The sequence below is a fragment of the Papaver somniferum genome, chromosome 5 (genome assembly GCF_003573695.1).
Source record: "Papaver somniferum cultivar HN1 chromosome 5, ASM357369v1, whole genome shotgun sequence".
Classification (NCBI taxonomy): Eukaryota; Viridiplantae; Streptophyta; class Magnoliopsida; order Ranunculales; family Papaveraceae; genus Papaver; species Papaver somniferum.
In genome coordinates this window covers 19291786-19297502 of record NC_039362.1, presented here as the reverse complement: position 1 = coordinate 19297502, position 5717 = coordinate 19291786, and the positions used below count along the sequence as shown (strand labels likewise).

General features: G+C 37.3%; 1 long non-coding RNA gene across 1 annotated transcript; it reads left to right on the top strand.

The window, feature by feature from the left end:
- Positions 1–381: 381 nt before the first annotated feature.
- Positions 382–3008, top strand: LOC113281095. The gene is made up of 2 exons (XR_003325905.1): positions 382–1581; positions 2825–3008. It is a non-coding gene; the product is annotated as an uncharacterized LOC113281095 (long non-coding RNA).
- Positions 3009–5717: the final 2709 nt, after the last annotated feature.

The window sequence follows — 5717 nt, the reverse complement described above, 5'->3', positions numbered from 1 at the left end:
AAGCTCGTCAATGCTATTTGACTCGTCTAGAGATGATCAAGAGACGAATTAGCCGCTAATTACTCGATTAATTAGAGACGAACATTAAGAAAAATTAATGTAACAACTATAGAGATACGAAACTAATACCGTTGAATAGATATCGAAAAGTTATGCGAAACGGACTACACGAACGTGTCATTCGAATACCGGACGAAGAAGTTATCGTCGGATAAGTATGAAGGGCAAAATAGTAACTTCATAGCTTAACCCTGTGGCTGCACTTATCTTCAGCGCGTGTCGTGTAATTTTGGTGTGGTCTTGTCAGTACCAAATCGAGTTGATAACTCGTATTTCTTTTTCTTCTCATTCTTTCTTTTCTTTTCTTCTTTCATTTTCTTTCTTCCTTCTTTCTTCTTCTTCTTCTTCTTCTTCTTCTTTGGCGTCTTAGAGAAGAAATCTCTGTTGAGAAAACTTTACCGAAAATTAGTGAAGTCAATCAATCGAGTGGGATGTTTATGATCTCAGAGTTTGGGTTTCGTTAGAATCCTGAAGAGATGTTTCTGTGAAAGTTAGAGTTTTCAAAAGAGGTTTGAATTTATGAGAAATTGATAATTAGAAGATGGGTTTTCATTATTGAGAACAAGGAAGAAGAATTATCAAATGATTCACCGAATTGTAGTGAAGAATCAAAGAAATTAGCGTTTAGTTTTTGGTCTGAAGAACAAGGAATTAATCTTGGAGTTAGGGTTTCAGTAATTGAATTTGAGAATTCGATTAAGGGTGAATAAAGAGAAGTTAGGAGATGGGTTTGTTCTTATTTGGTGGTTGATGGAAGCTGTGGTGATGTTTTTGATTGAATTAGTGAGTTGGGGTTTATGGTTTTGGGAGCTGATGAAGAACTTGGATTGGAGTCTCGTGTTAAGAAGGTGATGGTGTTACTATTGATGTTGGATCGAACTTAGGAAGAACGGAAAGGGTTCTCGGTGAATTCATTTGGGAATGAAGTTTTGTTGGTTAGAATTATGAACTGTAGATGGTGTTGTTGAACTAGTGGAGGTGCAAATGTTTGTTAAGTGTAGATGGAGAGTGTATTGCAGTTCTGGTAGTACATGAGATTGATTAGGTTGTGTCTGAGATGGGTGTTTGGGTTGTTGTAGTGATGAATATTATGGAATTGGAAATGATGAAGGATCTGAAGTTGAACCAGACTTTGTAGGTACTTTAACGGAATTAGTGGTTTGGTATTGTCATTGCATTCTAGTTAATTGCAGTTAGAGTTGGAGATAGTCTGGTGGTGTTGTGGGAATTGTTGTAAGTGCGGGTGTATGTGAAATAAAGTTGAAGCTGAGTTGGTTTGGGTGAATGAGATGGAGATTGATACAGATTGGGAGGATGTGCATTTGAGTTATGCTCAACTAACATTGGTGGTGCTGAGACAATTTTTAATTGTGAATGGAAGTTCAAGAATTGTTGTAGAGGAGTAATCTGGTGGGGGTTTAGATATTGAATTTAAATGGATATCATTCATAACTCTTTGGTGGTGATTGCAGAGTTGTATATTCTAAATGCTGTGAAAGCTTGCTACTACTGCTTTTGCAGGTAAATAGAACTTGAAGTTGTAATTGTAGTTATGAAGTTCTGTATTTGTATTGAAGTTGTAGAATTCTTTTAAAATGAATAACTTGTGTTTTGATCAACTGAATAGAACTAGGATGGTTGTGTTCTTGTAACTGCAATAGAAGTATGCATGTTAGTCATCCTAGTCAGTCTAGCTGACTTACCTGACTTAGATCATCTGACTGAGTTGAATCAGTCTAACCCTGAGTTGATTCATTAACCAGACCTGACTCAGTTTACCTTGACTGAGTTGGATCATTGACTTAGTTGACCCTGGACTTGACCTTGGACGGATGTGGACTGTTAGTTGAGCCTTTGACCGTCAGTGACTGTTAGTTGACCCATTTGGGCTAGACCTTGAGTTATCGGGTCAAGTTTAGTCAACTTGGGCTTAGAGTTAGTTTCCTTAGTTTGATATTTGGACCGCTTATGGTATAAATTGACCTTGGCTTATTCTACAAAACCAATCTAATTGAATTAGTAAATCTTAGATGTGCTAAAGATAGACAATAAGAGATATAGAACCATAAGTATACTTAGAATTATTAGATAGACTTGTATGATTCTTGTATGAGCCATGTTGGATAGATTCTTAGAGTTCTTGTTTGATTAACATTAGTTATTAACAACGATCAATTCAAAGAACGAACCAGTGGATCGTGGATCTCGAGGTAGGCGTGGCTTGTCATCAAAAGAGGTGGGAATACATTTGACTCTTTTGTAACCATTATTCTTGTTTTTACAAAAGTTTATGCTTAACAAACTCATGCATTGTTTGTTTGTGCATTCCATGCTTTGTTTAAATTGCATTATGATAATTTTGTTGATTCTGTGAATCTTTCCATGATTTGGAAAGGACTTGTAATGTTTTGTTGTCAATATGAAATGTTATGGGAAATGATAATTTCCACGTTTGGTATATAGGATGCGCTCCTTCACATATATATCTACATGAATTCTGTTTTTATGCTTATTATTGGTCAACAGGGGTGACATCAATAGCTATTAGGTGTGTAACTGGTTGACACCATATTATATATTGTTTGAAAGAAGGAGTTTGTTCCATATACATGTTTGTTTGTTTGTTTCAGTGACTTGGTCGCTGTTGAATGTTTAGGAAAATATTATTGTTTTCTAAATCTTGTTATTATTACTTAAAAGTTAAATGTTATTCCTGCTGGGCACCCCTTTTAGGGATGATGTGCTCACCCTTTCCCACTTTCAGTTTCAGAGAGAGGTCAGAGTTGCGCAACGAAAGCTCCGAGAAATTTAGTCTGTTTTTTAGTTTACTTCGGCTATGTTTATTATGTTGTATATTATATTTGTAAACCATATGACTATTGTATATGTATCATTTGTGAGACGTTCTTATATATATATATTTCTGAGCGGGGCTAGTTTTGTGTTAAGTTTTTGTAGAAGATTCCTAAATTGAATGTTTAAGTAAATGATTTAGATTCTTAGTGCCTATTTATTTAGTTAATCTCTTAGATTAGTCAGCTGCTAGCTTAAGGGACGCTAAAATAACATTCCCAGAAAATCCTGTAACTTGTTTATCTCTCATGTTTTGACGAAATCACCAAAAATAACGAGATTTTCTTTCTTTCTTTTGGTTCTCAAACATGTCACTATCCCTGTCTTGTCGTAACCAATTCAAAATAGCCTTCAAATCCGACTAAACTCTGCCGAAACTCTTCCAAATATAAACCCGAGAAAATGCCTTTCCATGTTTAGCCAAAACTCGCTATCCAACCCAAATCCACCGTATAAAATTGAATTATCATTCCTGTTTAGCCTTAACAGGACTACAGAAATCAAACTCCGTGATTAAATCTCTCTCGGAAATATCCAAAAATCAAATCCAACTCTGTCAGTTGCTTTCCCGCCAAAACAGAATTTAAACGGGAAAGAAGGTGATGTCCCCTTAACCTGTTCCGGTGTGCCGATAGCAATTTGGGTGCCCCTTAGTAATTTGGTCACCCCTTATCCGCTGATGGGGCCCCTTTAGCACATGCCTTGGTGGGTGCAAATAGTACTTTCGGGCGTAAATAGTAATTTTCCTGGGTGCCTTTATCAACTCCTCCAGGTGCCTTTAATACATTTCTGGGATGCCTTTAAATACCACTTTCCGAGCCAATTTCTCCACAAGAGTTTATTTCTCCAAAAACACCTACAAAAACATAAAATAATCAAATAATCACAAAATCGAGCACTAACAATACATTGAGACCAAAATAGACACATAAATGAGTCTATCAAAAGGCGCTGGCAAAAAGAAAAGGAAAAGGAAAAAGGCCACGGGATGCATAGACACCCGAAGAGCTGACGAATTTACAAAAGGCCACGAGATGCATAGACACCCGACCGACTGACGAATTTACGAAAGGCTACGGGATGTATAGACACCTGATCGGCCGATGAATTTACAAAAGCTACGAGATGCGTAGACACCCGAATAGCTAACGAGTTTACAAAAGACCACTGGATGCATAGACACCCAGTCGGCTGAAGAATTTACGAAAAGCTACGGGATGCATAGACATCCGGTCGGCCGATGAATCTACAAAGGCTACGGGATGCATAGACACCCGATCAGCTAATGAAATTACGAAAAGCCTCGAGATGCATAGACACTCGACTGGATGATTTAATGAAAGGCTTGAGATACTAAGAACACTCGGACAACCGATTAGATTTCAGAGACATTGAATCAAACGTTGTCTCGTATATAAAACGAAAAAAATAGGGAGTAGGCGCGTTTTAGCTCCATCATTCCTTGGAGAAACTAAAAGGGGGTATGGGCGTGTCTCCCATACGCCCTGTCCACCCAAACGTCGCTCTCCATTTAAAGAAAAAGGAAGGGGAGTAGGTGCGTTCCCCATATTCCATGCCCATCCCATTTGATTTACTTCTTGACTCAGTCTCTTTTTACCTCCTTTCTTTTCTAGACTTTTATTTACTTCTTGACTTGTCACGGTCAAAATCTTTGTTGCAAGCAGATTTCTAATCATATAACTCCTCTAACTTTGTCCACAAAGAATATGCTAGTTTCTCACTAGACACATGACGAATAATATAATCATCAACACATGGTTGAATAAAACTAACAACTTTACGATTAGCAACACTCCACACTTCATCTTGTATCTTCTTAGGATTTACTCCCTTGCTCTCTATTGGACCATAGAGATCTTCATAATATAACCAATCTTCCATCTTCGCCTTCCATATCACATAGTTCTCACCGGTCAAAATAACCATTATATTACTAGTGCTAGCTTCCGTCATTACACATGATTATCTCAACCCAAAAGCTCTAATACCACTTGTTGGGGGAGACTTACAAAATCCGAGCCGCTATGTACAATAAGAAAATCAGAAGCAATAAAACACAAATGTGGAAATAATACAACTATGACGATATAAAAACAAATCACACAACACCGGCAATTACGTGGAAAAACCCCTCCAAGGTGAAGGGTAAAAAACCGCGGGCAAATCTTCTACTATAATCAAACAATAGGTTACACACAATTCTCCCAATTTGGGGATAACAACAACTCAAGGTGCATATAGCACTTGGACAACCAATTTGCCTAATTACACTCACCGCAAGGGTGGATCAACAATTCATTCACCTAATTAGGTAAAATTCACTATCAATTGATAATAGCAAGTGTAAGAGATACTTATTACTAGTTTGAACAAACCCTAGATTTTTCCCCTTTTGAAGATGTGGAAATCGATCAATAAATCTTCATCGCACTAACCAATAGATCCTTAGCTAAGAACCCTTTCTTCTTCTTGAAAGATAACTACTTCAATCTCACCAAAAAATCAACTCTAATGGTGGCTTCACCTCTCTTTCTCACTCAGTCTCTCTCTACCTCCTTTCTTTTCTCAAAACTTGAGAAGATAAACCCCTGAGAGAAAACATCTCTTTTGATGCCTTTTGTAGACCTAAAAAGAACACTTGTTGGTTGACTCCCTTAATTGGTCAAGGGGATACCCGGATGTTGGGCCATAAGGTAGTGAAACCCAACAAGAATAAGGAAGAAATAAAAATTTGTTTAAGGAAAAAGATAGTAGAAGAGGCAAGAATGAGAATCATCTTATTA